Genomic DNA, 14,431 nt, shown 5'->3' with positions numbered 1-14,431 from the left:
ATACAAGGAAAACAAAATGGGTACTAAGACCGACCCCTGAGGTACACCATATTTAACTGGACAGAACAAAGAGACATAGTTGTTTACAGACACGCAAAACTTCCTATTTGACAGGTAGGATGAAAACCATTCTAGGGCAGTACCAGAGATCCCCACCCAGTGCCTCAGTCTGTCTAACATGATGTTGTGATCAATGGTGTCAAAAGCAGCACTAAGGTCCAGGAGTACCAGGACTGAGCACATGCCATCATCAGCAGACATTAAAAGGTCATTGGTGACTTTAAGCAGGGCAGTCTCAGTGCTGTGGTACTTCCTGAAACCAGACTGAAACTTTTCAAATAATTTGTTATTTTCCAGTACAGTGAGCAGCTGTTTGGACACAATTCTTTCTAGAATCTTTGCAATAAAAGGCTGTTTTGAAATTGGTCTAAAATTTTGATGGAGGGAGGGATCTAAACCAGGTTTCTTTAAAAGTGGGTTCACACAAGCCGTTTTAAAATAATCACGGACACAACCAGTAGATAGGGAGTTGTTAAAAACAGAGATCAAATGGGACATGGGACAAATGTGCCTTGTTAATGATGTCAACACAGCGGGGGTGTCAAGGGTGATGCCAAGAAACTCGAGTAATGCACTGGGACCTCCCATTTTCTTTGGGGAGAAAGGGACTCCAAGCTCATATACTGCAAAGTTGGGGTGTTGAGACCATATGATAGGTTGAAAATGCCAATCGGACGGATTCTAAATGTCATGTGTAGGAGGAATCTGGCATTACTTCCAAACCTGGGTGGAAGCCATGTGTAAATCCATGTATGAGGAAGAACTAATTGGTGATGTGGGTGGTTCTTTAAGGCAATGGTGAGTGCATGGATTTTGAGTTTTTCACTATGATATTTAGATATCTTGACCATAAAACAAATTTATTTCACTCCACTCCATCAACTTTAATGTGCTGGTGCAGATACCTAAGTGGTAAAGATCTCAAAATACCAGGGCAAATAATGCATGGCTTGAAACCAGTTGAGGTAATTAGGGAAAATAATTGTTGTGTTTTAAGTGACTGACACTTTAATACCATGACATCAGTTATTCTACGAGTAGGTGTCTCACTACAAATAAAAACAACAAAACACTTGTTGGAAACGTTGCTGGAGCTCTGCAGGTAACGTTAATGTGATTTCTTTAAATTTTAGTGATAAAAAAAATCAATTTAATTTATTTAGACATAATTAAAGGCCTGTACCCTAAAGACCTCAATGAGTGAAAGGAGAAGTCAAACATACCATAGTTAAAGGTAGCAACCGCTCTTGATCCTCGGTTCAAGGACCTTAGGTGCTTGCCCAGAGCAGAGAGGGGAGGGTTGTGGAGATTTTCTGTTTAGGCCTTGTGGTGCGGCATTTTGAGAGAAACCTAAACACCGGCTGCTTTGGGGATGGCGCTGCTTCTGGGTCCTCTTCTTCAGCATGTTTGCGTTGGTGGCTGCAACATGTTGTATACATGCAAGGATAGAGTGTGCCTTCGTGTATCTGTGTCTTTTGTGCATCACATCTTTTCGCTCCTGAGTCCTCCGTGCTGCGTAGATGTATCTTTAGCCTTGCACGTGCCATCACCTCTAATGACAATACTGTAACGCTGCCAGAGTGCTCACAGATTAAATATCCTCAAGCCAGGCAAAGCTGTCATTGACAAAGAGTGGGAGATTGTGTATGTGTGACTGTACACATACACATTTGCCTTTTGCCTTCTATAACCATGTTGCCTTGACAACCACACCTCTTTGTTCTTTGTCCTTTGTCACTGTAAAGAGTGGCAACAGGATGAAATCATTTGTCTGATCAAGGTTGTCCACAAGCAAAGCACATAGACAGTATGAGGTGAAAAGTAAAAATCTGACCTGTGCATTTAACATTAAAAATTCCATGTATGGATAAAAACTAATTTTTTTCATCATATTTGATACATTTATAAATATGTCACTTACAGGACTCCCTGTTGTCTCTGTTTTGTATTCTAGCTGTCTATTCATCAGGGGAAGCTGATACGTCACTGGGGCCCCTCCAATCCATGAGAAAAAAGAAGAAAGATGCTTCAAGCAATTAACAGAAGAGAAAATAGCCAGAAGTGCCCAATGGCAAATTGGAGGGTGACATATGTCAGTTAAAGAGAGCGTCCCGGTGAGACAATCTGACATTTGAATGCAACAGACAGGTTTGTTTGCACAGGGCGATCACCTCCTGTGACATTCAGTGTGTGTGTGTGTGTGTGTGTGTGTGTGTGTGTGCGTGTGTGTGTGTGTGTGCATGTTTATATGTATGCTTAAGGTTACTTGTTGTGTTGAGTATGTGCATGGTATCACAAGTAGCTACAAGGATTTTATATACCACCATGGAGGAAGTTCTGCATTGAAAGTCAAATTGATATTTGTATTCTCTTAACGGTTTTAGTGTAAAGAAATATACACTATAATGATACATGCAATTATCTTAATTTCTTCCATTTTTAAAAGGAGAATTGAACAGTTTTTGGACATATTTGTGGAAACTGCATCTACACTTCCGACCTCTAGGTGGGTGTTTCTCTTTGCAACAGTTAATGAACATTTAAGGGCTGGTGTTGCTGGGAGACAAGCTACTTCCGTGCTGAGTTACTCACTGGAGCATGTCATATTATAGCAAACAAATGTTGATTTCACCATGCACTTTTATAACAAGTACATATTTAGTTAAGGAATTTGAGCCATGTTTCCCGTTTGTAACTGCTTGATTCCACCGAGCATGGCCGCTGAAGCTGATTGCGGCTATTCTAGACAATACGTGTAAATTCACCAGATCCCCCACAGCGCATTTCAGAAGTATCCCGGAAGCGGTTCTCCACTCTGCAGTCGCGTCAAGCTACACAGCGCAGATCAAACCAGTCAGGAAGTCAGACACAGAAATTGCATAGAGCATCCGTTCAAATAATAAAACACCCAGTGCAGACTCCCGATCATCTGACAACAATAAACACATGTAAAACAGACAAAAAAGAAACCATTTAACTACAGTGTCTCCTCTATAAGCATTCAAGAGCGGCTGTGCGCCGCTGCTGAATTATGACCGCCACTACAAAAATTTCACACAATCATTATTATAGAATAGAGAGGTGCATAGCAAGTTTGATTGTCCTTGCGGCAGAAAGTGATGGTGAACACGAGTGGAGGAAAATATTTTGGCAGTAAAAGTACACAAATGCTGGAAAAGTGGAGCCTGTTTGCGCTAGCAAAAATCTCTCCTCCCCTGAGAGGGGTCCAACTGCAGACCTCCACTGTCAGGCCGGTCGTTTTTTACGTCCCAACAGGACGTAACATGATGCATTCTCAGTTGTTGTTTCGCTACTCTACACATTGCGACAGCGGTAGGTGACTGGTTAGCATTATCCAAAACATTGAGTAAAGTCTGAATGCAGTGCCCTTTGTATATGTTTGCCGTCAATAGCTACCGCTGTCAATATCATCTATACATCTAAATCACACAAATTACAGAATGTTACACGTGTGAAAGTTAGGTTATTTGTCGTTCTACGTAGGTCACATTAGGCTTCGCCAACGATGGCTAGCGTTAGCTCCTGAAGTAGCAGGATTAGCTTTTTTTTCATTTGGATAACGTAATCACTTCATACTGTATGAAGCTACTGTGTGTTCGTTTTTGTGAAGCATTTTGCAAGGGCATAGGTTGGCATTTGTCATTACATGTTGATGACGCTCAGGTTATTTATTTGTCCAAAAGAAGATAAAATAAAAATCTATATCGTTTAGACTGTTCGGTGTAGCTTTTCACATTTAACGTTAAACAGTGTGCAAAGACTTTGCTGGCTGTACGAATTGATCTTCAATTCAATTGAAGTTTATGTACTACGACAGTGTTTCCCAACCCTTTCCTGGAGAAAGTTACCCCCTGTCCTGCATGATTTAATCTCTCCCTGCTTTAACACAGCTGATTGAAGCAGCTTCAGGATTCAAAACGTGTTGAAAGTTTGAATCAGCTGTTTTGGAGCAGTGAGATATTTAACACACACGGTTATTTAAACAGTTATCCACATAAAGATACTACTCCTCACCACAGCCACTGTTGGCATATCCTAATTTGCGTGATTTAGATGTACAAATATTGATAGTGGTAGATGTTTTGATGGAAGCCAAGACCCATGCATTCAGACTTTTTTTTTATGTTTTGGATAATGCAAATCAGTCACTGCTGCCCACTCCTTTTCTAACTGTGTGAATAAAGTAAAAGTATTATTACAGTAGGCAATTGTCTCCATTCATTTTTAAAAAGTGGGTATTTACAAAATTATTGATGCAGGTATGTTGTATTGCATGCATGTTCATTTTCATTGTACAGTTTGATAGTCCACATAGTCCAGCAGGGTTCTAGTTACAGTCCATAACGAGAGTCTGAGCTCTTATTGAAGCAGTAAAATCATCCATCTGTCAGGGTCAGTAATTCATTTACCAACAACCATTATTTTTAATCACAAATGTACATTATATTAATAACATAAACACACTAAAGTAAATACGTTTTCCAAAAGAACTATGCTGCGCACCGCATGAATGATTAATAATAATTAATATGATGCCATAAAGGGGCGGCACGGTGGTGCAGTGGTTAGCACTGTTGCCTCTCAGCAAGAAGGTTGTGGGTTCAAACCCTGGTTTCCTTGGCCTTTCTGTGTGGAGTTTGCATTTTCTCCCTGTGTCTGCGTGGGTTCTCTCCAGGTGCTCTGGCTTCCTCCCACCATCCAAAGACATGCAGCCTAGGTTCATTGGTGACCCTAAATTGTCCTTAGGTGTGCGCGTGAGTGGTTGTTCATCTATGTGTGGCCCTGCGATGGATTGGAAACCCCACCTTGTGCCCGATGTCAGCTGGGATTGGCTCAAGCCCCCCCGCGACCCTGTACGCAGGATAAGCGGTTGACAGTGGATGGATGGATACCATAAAGGGCAGATTTGCGGTCTCTCCTTGAACAGTAGTCTTTGTTGGTTTATTTCAGGATTTTAAACTTTGTTGCAGTATCACACACATCTGGGGCAAGTAGTGGGCTGCTGTGTGTGAGAGAGAAGTGTTGACCACATAATGAGCAATGAAGTCTCTGACCAGGCTTCTATTATTTATTTATTTATTAATCCCGCCGGAAACGTCCGTTATACTACAGACTCCCACGAAGCTCAAATTGTAGTCCAGTTTCCACAGTTGTCCATTTTTCCTATTAAATTCAGCTCATTGCAGTAAAATGCCATAGTATATTACTCCTCAAAGGTAAATTATGAATGAGAAGTGTGTGTGTTTCTTTTAGGATGACTGGAAGAGAGGCTAAGTTACACTCTTAATTAACGACGATGTTTTTCTGTGAATGGATGTGGCTAGCTGCATGAACGGAATTAACGTCATATTTTCACAGAATAAATAAATAGTGCTTGTAAAAAAAGATACTGTTACTAGTTGAATGACTGAAGCGATATATAGTCGTCTTTGTTGCTACATTGGCACGTTAACTGCTAAGTAGAATTGGCTCAAATCAATATGCTATATTTAAGGAATTCAATGATGACTAAATAATTAAATATAAGTTAATGACAAAAATTATAAGTTTAATCACATAGACATAGGGGGAGGGCTCCCTATGTCTATGTGATTAAACTTTATAATTTTTTAATGAGTTTCCTGATAGTGGAGTTGGCCTGACAGAGGAGGTCTGCAGCGGAAGTGGCCTGACAGTGGAGGTCTGCAGTTGGACCCTCTTGCCCCCCCCTTCAGACAGCGCAGCTGATCAGGAAAACTTACACAGTAGGCTATCCAACGAAGGTTAAAGTCAAGGGCAACTGGACTTGGTTGAAGATACTGGGTGACTGAGAATCTTCGTAGACAACTTATACAGTAGGCTGCATCTTTTGGTGCTATGTAACTTAATATTAGCTCAACTTATAGAAAGTAAATGGTAGCTGTATTTTATTACTAACTACTTGTCCAATGTTGAAAACATCAGACATAAACTTAGACTAAACTGGTGTAGCCTACAGCTCTGTCCTGCACAGACTGGTTCATCCTAAATTATTTTTCAGTTTTCAGATGAGTCTGTAAAAGTGGTTGTTAGGAAAAGAACAAAAGGACAGACAGTGGTGACTGGAGAAGCTGAGGTTAGTAAAGCAAATTAGTGATGCAAACTAGTCTTTTTAAGCTAATGAGGAGACGTTTCCTGCAAATAAAATGCACCTCAGAAGGGAGGTGGTTTCTCTTTTTTTATATAAATGTGTAGATAAATGTCAAAAGCTGTAAAATGAAGACAAACATGAGGCAAACATGAACAGTCCTATCTATAATGAATATTAACAGCCAAGTTTTCCTGCCGTTAAGGCTTAGGGGGTGATGCCCAAAACATGCTGTGCCATAAATGTAAAATCACTGTGGAGAGCATCATAACCAACCAAAATACCCCAAATCTAATGGTTGTAGTTCCTCCCCAGTAGACTGATCTTTGGGTGTTATTGATTTATTATCTGCTCTAGCTTTCCCAACTATTTGTTCAGAGATATGGTGAAAATAATGGCCCAATATCATGTGAAATTACATATTTTTCATTGGAAAACATAACTCCCCCCTGAAACACTGAAATTTTAAGCTATACTAATGTGCATCGCATGCTCATGGACACAAGAGCAATGCTGCTGAGACATGTCGTGTTGGAGTTTTCTATTCAGACATACTATGCACTACGCGCACAAATATATAAAAATATAAAGATATAAATATAAAGAAATAATTTAGCTTTACCTCCGCGGCTACATTTCCAATCTAGGGAAAACACTGAACTACGTTTTTAAGTTTGTATTTCACTTGGAAAGTGGAAGTTAGTTAGCCTAGCTTGCTAGTGTTAGAACTGATTCACACTAGAAGTTACTTTGCAGTCAACACCTGCTGTATTGAAATCAATCTTAAATTTCTTCCTTTTATTAATTACAATTTTGACCACAATTCCACAAGTCAAAACAAACACCAAGGATAAACTGTTTTTTTTTCTGCAGACAGTTATTTTATTTCAGTTAGATTTTAAAGTAGTACTTAGTAGTACTACTTAAGATATATTTTTTTGAAAAAAGGAAGCTTAACTAACTAAACACAAAAGCACATACCATACATTTTTATAATGGCTTAGTGTAAAATGCAAGCAGGCAGGAAAAGTACAGTTGTAATCATGGTTTCTCTTTCCTGTGCGTCAAAGATACAAACATTGAGCATCTGCCATTGGTGCATTTACAAAAACAGAAAAACAAAACACTGATGAAATGTTAAAGAGTTGTTCAGCAAATAAATAAACTGGATTCAGAAGGAAGTGAGGTTTAAGTTTTTGCTGACTGCCGAAGGCTAAAAGGAAGAATGGACCACTGAAATTCAGTGAGACAATGGAATTCTGATAAACCTTGGACATACAGTTGCAATTTTAACACTAACACTAGTTATGTTATATTTCAGGGTAAAATTGTACCTACTCTTTCAGACTACTCTGTGACTCCATCTTGACTGCCTTTCTGACTTTCTGAAGTTGTTGTGATTTTGTTAAGACCGGGCAACTAGGCTCTTGGGTGCCTTCAGGCTTTGTTTACTGTGTTCAGGCTTTGTTTATTGGATTTCCCTGATGTTGAAATAAGATACATATAGTATGTACTGTATGTCAGTAAACCCAATGCTCCTCCTTTTTGTAGCAGCTATAGCAGGTTTGTTTGGCCACTCAGTAGGGGATTTCTGCTTTTGTGGGTGGTGTTGCTGCAGTGTTTGTTATAGGGTGTCAAAAATCTTTCATATCAAGCGCCTTAATGGGATATACAGTACATATGGAAGGATCATGAGTAAATCGATATGATATAATGCATTTTCATGGGGATAACAGAAAAGCTAGATTTGTGCAAATAAGAAAAAATTGACTGGAATAGTATGCTATGAGTTAATCATTAAATATATGGTTTCCACTTTATTTACACTGAACAGAATTTACACTGCTTACACCCATTTGGACTAATAAAGGTTAACATACATGTTGGTATATAAAATGTAATCCCTCAAGTTCTTAAATGTCCTTTGCCAAAGGGAAAAATCCCTGCACTTTTACGATACTTTGTGATTAGCTACATTCTGATCCAGAAAACGTGTATAAGCACATAATTTCAATCAATAGGGAATCCACATGTAGTGGAGAAACAATAATAAAGGGCAGATAGACTGTAGCATGAGTAGAGCAGTTTGATGCTTAGGCATGGTGAAACACAGCTGCCTTTTCTCATTACTGACAAAATTCCCATGCTTACGCCACCTTAACTTATCTGAACTAATCACAGTTAATCACAGATATAAGCCTATGATATATATATATATATATATATATATATATATATATACACACACACAAACACACACATGCAAGCACAATAAATAACTTTCATACAATTGCTTAGCTATCTGGGGAGCAATAAATAACTCCTTTAAACACAGGATAATAATGACACCTGCCTTGCTGCATTTTGTCTTAACAGCACAGTCAAGAAAAACATCAAACTATTTTGCCTTTTCTGTTGTGCATCACAAAGATCACTACTTCCCAACCTTTCCTTCTATAGCATAGACATAACTTGATTGTGAATGCTATTGTCCAAAAGGATTTGAAATAAAAATGCGGTACACATGTAATCCTAGTGGGAATCAAACCCCTGTCCTTGGCAATGTTAGCGCTGTGCTCTGCTGCTTGAGCTGTTCTGCCACAAAACCAAATGTGTTGTTGCATTAATGTTAAAGCAGAAGACTGACTGTGAGGTTCCATGCAGGGAAACCAAAGGCCACCATACACACAGAGTTGGTTTCTCCTGCCAGGTTTTGAGCTTTTCTGGGAGGGTTTCAAGCTTCTCAGCTGCTCTACATGACTTTCTAGTCAATTGTATCCATGTGGAATAATTTTATACTCCCCAGATGCAGTGTTTCATTGTGATTCTGGATCCATGAAATTATAATGGTTTTTCATAGTCATGTATGTTTTTGTCATTGTGACACAATTGAGTTACTCAAAAACAAATTAAGCAAATATATTGAATGCACCAAGGATGACAGTCTTTTTAATGGCATCAAAGAAAATATTTTGAATGAAAGGATAAAAAGAAGCATTCAATAGCAACAGAATGAGGGTGAGAAGAAGTTTTTAGTCCTGTTTCTGACAAAATAGCAATGAGTTCACAGCAGTGCTCCAGGAGGCCATTAGGGAGTTTGATGGCAACGCAGGAGGGGGGCCAGAGTGGTATTATCATCAATTAAAACCTCTGGAAAGAAAGATGGACGGGAAAAGAGGATCATCCTCACTCTATGACCGAATACACAGAGACAGCCATAGAATATTCCGGACAGATCATTAACCGATTAAATTGCCTGATTGAATGGCAGGCCTCTGAATGACAAACTTCTTGACATGGTCACCAGGGAGCAAAAGGGTAATCTGTTGTCCTTTTAGAAACGAGAGAAAAAGCAGGCATCTGTTTGAATTTGTATCATTGCTTTTGAATGGTCTATTCTTGGCTTCTCTTGAAGCAGATTTTTAAGGAAAATATGAATCATTGCACCCCAAGATGAGAGACTCACCATATAAACAGTTTCAATTTCTAGTCCTCGTGCTGGCCTGAAAGTAAAACAAACCTTTTAATATAACTGAAGATCTACCTTACACAGTACCCTTTACCCAGACAACAACAGAGGGAGGGGGTGGGGGGTGGGGGACTGATTGTTTAGGATAGATTTTTATTCATTGTCATTTTTACTATTAATGGAAATAAAATAAATATAACAAGAAAATTTAGATCATATTTCATTTCATGATGACTTTTTTGTTTACATGCCAAATAACATTTTAATAATAAGATTCTAACAGGATAGATTCACATTCATTCTTTTTCATAAAACAGTACTCCCTGTTACAGTTGGTTGTTGACAGATGCAAGAGCAGACACAGGGCACAACAGCGGTTAGTTAGTAAAGGTGCTGTTGGTGAGTCAGTAGGTAAGACTGAGGCTGGCAGGATGCAGGCAGGCTGGTGGTGACGTGGTCCGGCTATCAATCAACAGAGATGAGGTAAACAGAACTGCAAGATGTGGTGCACAGAAAAAGAACACAATATAGCCACGAGCGGCAATGATTGGGAACCAAGCAAGTCGCGAAAAATGCAACATTTGACATTTTCAGAAGAGAAGAACAGATGCAGACTTAAAGATTACTTACAGACTTTGCAAGGCTGCAACATCACACACATGTCTGCTGTGTATTATGCATGCATTGGAAAGTTATATTAAACTTTGCAATCAGATTTAGCAGTGAGGAAATAGCCTACTTGTGAGTTTAGCCCACAATCACTATCACCTTAGAGACTTTGTCTATCTAAATATGTGAAAACACTTAGGAGAATTTAATTCTAGACTACAGATGGGCTACAGCTAAGAAACTATCCTGTTAATTAATTAAGATTTCCTCTAAAATCACCGAGGCTGCAGGGCTCGCTGTCTGAACGTAATGCTGTTGTGTTCAGAACTTCTTTGCAACCGCAGTGGAACAAATCAGGATGAAATCTAAACATATTTTATGAAGTAGTGTGTATTAATAGCCTACTTCACATCCTTAACACTGAGTACAGATGTGGTGTGTAGTCCATGTGCAGGGTAACCTCGAGTTAACCACGAACAAAACCTGCTCGGAGCAGTTTAGAGATGTGGTGTAAACTGCCATGGCAACAGACCTCGGTCAACACCTATCCACCTTTCGTAGTACGGGTTAATCGGGAAGTTACACCTGACATCACAAAGTTACTCCTGAAGTTACCTGGATAACCCAGTTACCCCACTTCGTAGTACAGGCCACTGGCTGTGCCTACATGTACACCGAAACGGTTGTTGCTTGTTTCTCCTGTTGACACTGAATTTTAAAGAATGGCTGTAAATAAATAATCTAAATAACCATAGACTGAATAAAATCACAACAGCAAGTGTCAATTTGAGAACAACTGACAGGAGACCCTCTCCTTCAGATGGCTAAAAGCATGCAGGCATAAAGTATAGTGTAAAAAAACACACTATTTTGCAGACAGAGATGCATCTTGAGGTGCGGCAGAAACAGTTGACACTATTAGCTGACCTAAGGAGTCAGGCTGTCTCATAACCTTTGTTACCTCCTCATCCTCAGTCTGAACCATGTCTGAACCTAAAAGAAACAAACGAACCCTGAGGACAGATGCCTAAAACTCTGTCTAGATTCATGACTTAATAAGGTAAAACTTACTTGCTACTTGCCAGTAATGAGGGCCTACAGAGTAATTATAATGTACCAATTCACTTGAGGTGGTATAGAAAGAGAAACTAATGATCAAGTTACTAGTAATGAATTGTTACTAGTTTGGTAGGACAAGTTTATTTTTACAGCACATTTTAACAACAAGGTAATTCAAAGTGGTTTAGATAAGACAGAACGGCATTAAGAAAAGATAAATGAAACAAGGCAATATAAAAAGAGTAAACCAAATAAAATAAAAGGTAAATAAGCGAAAATAGAATAAGACAAATCAAACTGAATAGAAATGATGTTAATGTAATTTCTAGGAGACATGGTTGAATGTGGACCAACTGGAAACAGTATGGAAAAGTCTTGAAAAGATGGTACAATTGTGCAGGTGTGAAAATAGTATGTATATTCACTGCAAATTAGGGTGTATATACATAAAAGAATCTAGAAACTATTGTCACAGTACTGGTAAAACTATTCTACTATACTATATATCCAACTTGAGGAATTTATATCAAAGTAAAACTGGTCATCACATCCACCAAACATTTCTAATAGGATTTGTGCATCAAATGGGATGGCAAAGGCATGAAAATAGCATAGATCAAGGAGGAATTGCAAACACAATAGCATGTAGTCTTTGACAACTGACATGCCATGTCATTACTCTCTCCTCTCTTCAGCATCATACAAGTCTTCATACTTTGACATTGCAATCTCTAAAATACCAAGCAGACAAGAAATGTGAAAATGTGCAAAACAAAAGCTTGGCTATGGATGTATGAGTGTGCCACTTTGCAGATGTAAAACCCACATCATATTGGCTTATAGTCTGCATACTGTTCCACTTCCACTTTGTGCCATTCAACTTTTGGCATACTGTAAATCTGAAAAACAGAATGAACAAAGCTTTTCTCAATTGGAATTTAAAGCCACCCCAACCTTCAACATACAGAATTAATCTAATGCAAGTTCTGCAGTGTTTCTTAAATAATCCTCTCACACTGAGACAGTTTCTGGCCCTGGGATAACTACACAACAAACATATAGTTTTGAATCCTGCATAATGAATATAAATCAATAGCCATTTTTCTTTTAGTAAAGCTATATATATAATGTCTTATGTGCTGACTATCAAACACACACATTAACTATGGTTTAACACAGCACTCTGCAGCTGAGAAATGTCACAACAAGAGTTGGTGGATATTTTACACCATGTTTCTATTTTTATGTATCAAAATCAACAGCATAGTATACAGCCAGTGGTATGACATTTTACTAGATGAAGCATTATTAAAGTTTTTCAGCGGGTAAGTCATATAAACAGCAGGGCTCTTCGCAAACTTACTGTTACATTCCCCTCCCCCCCCCACTGGTCATGATGTACAATTCACTGTGACGGTGACTCATGTGTCTGTTTTTTCCCTCAGGTGTCTTAGGTCTGGGTGACGAGGGGAGAAACTGATAAGAGGGGGCTGGGCGCTTGGCTCTCTCTCTGGCCCACCTTCCAGCCATGGCAGCAGCACACCTCTGAGACTGCGACTAAGTTGTATTTCCTTGATTATCTGTTCTTTTCGCGGCTTTATTTCTGTTTGTTTAGTTAGGGATTGGTTTAGGGTAGAGGGGAAGCCTCCAGATCCTACGGCCCTTTGTAGGCTGGTCTGGAGGGCTTCCCTTTCTTTTGTTTGTTTTGGCCAGCCCATCAGATTTTGTTTAAGTTAAATTTTGAACTTATTTCATGTTTATTTCAATAAACTTATGTTTGTATTACTCCTGGACTCTTCGGTTATGTTCAACCCCCTCTTATAACGAGCTGTGGTGGGTGGGGGTCGTAACACTTACACAACTAATCCATCATCTTCGCTGAAGAGCTCTCGCTGATGCAAAGGTGACAACATGCAGAGTAATTGATATACGGTCAAGACATGTGTTTCTCTGACTAGTATGTTAGATAAATGTCTATAATGCAAGTATAAATCCACTCCATGTTCTGACATTGAAGATGTAATAAACATATTTTAAAGTCCAAGAGGAGAGCAGGCATTTTCTGTTGTTGGGAATATGCTGTCCTTAAAACCGAGTGCTCTCTGTCACATCTCACTGTTTCCTCTACTGTCTGGTGCTTGATGAAAGTCGACTGTGCAGTCGACTTTCATCTAAAATAATCAGCCTGTTATCTTTCTCGGGGGTTTTCATATTGTGATGGAGAAGAAATTGGTGAATGATTTGTCATTACATGGTAATGGAAATCACCTTGTTGTTGTTTCTGCTCTTTTCAGACCAAAAGAGCTTCATGAGAGACTCATTGCCTCTCCAGATGCTGAGTGCTATTAAGGTTCTTTGAAAATAACTGGCTACTTTAATCTTCAGCATACTGTAGACAAAGTGGATGATTCTTCACCCTTTTAAAATAATTTTTTGTGTTTACTTCCATAAACTTTTCCTTCTATGGAGAAGTGAAAGTTTCTTCAGATACAAAAACAAAATCACTGAAAAACATGAATATGTGGAATGTACTTCCAGGTATCATGGGCCAGATGTTGTCCTTCAGCCATGTAAGTGATGCACTAAAATAAAAACATCAGTAGCATGGTCAAGTGTCAAGTCTTATCATGGGGCCTAGACATCCAAGAAGAGCCTCTGATCACACAGTTACAAGTGACAAGGCATAAAATATTTATGTATAAATCGCAGCAGGTGGTGATCAATCAATGACATCTGCTCCTTGTATACGCACAGAAATTTTGTTTTTACTCAAGGAAACCTGGTTTGGGTTGACACATGTAAACACAATAACTCAAAATCACCGATTTTAGATGCCTTGCAGTTACTGTGGCAAAGAAACATCTCACCCTACTCCTTTTACTTCCTGCTACACAGGCACATATCATTATGGGTACATGTTAACCTTTACAAAAATACACATTTGAAATTTAATCAATTCCCTTACCTTTTGTCTGCCATTTTGATAATAATGATGGATAATCATATTAAGCTAATAAAATACTAAATGCATGCTTTTCCTTCCCTTTCATATCTTTCTGCTTAATACATGGTGCAGAGTTAAATCCATAAAACATCCTGGGTAGATT

General features: G+C 38.8%; 1 long non-coding RNA gene across 1 annotated transcript; it reads left to right on the top strand.

The window, feature by feature from the left end:
* Positions 1-1,816: 1,816 nt before the first annotated feature.
* LOC123958320 lies at positions 1,817-13,159 on the top strand. Its single transcript, XR_006822034.1, has 3 exons — positions 1,817-1,874; positions 2,015-2,174; positions 12,770-13,159. It is a non-coding gene; the product is annotated as an uncharacterized LOC123958320 (long non-coding RNA).
* The last annotated feature ends 1,272 nt before the right edge of the window (positions 13,160-14,431 follow it).

The sequence above is a fragment of the Micropterus dolomieu genome, linkage group LG19, assembly GCF_021292245.1.
Source record: "Micropterus dolomieu isolate WLL.071019.BEF.003 ecotype Adirondacks linkage group LG19, ASM2129224v1, whole genome shotgun sequence".
Lineage (NCBI taxonomy): Eukaryota > Metazoa > Chordata > Actinopteri > Centrarchiformes > Centrarchidae > Micropterus > Micropterus dolomieu.
Note: the sequence above shows the minus strand (reverse complement) of the source record. Positions and strands in the feature narration are given on the sequence as shown.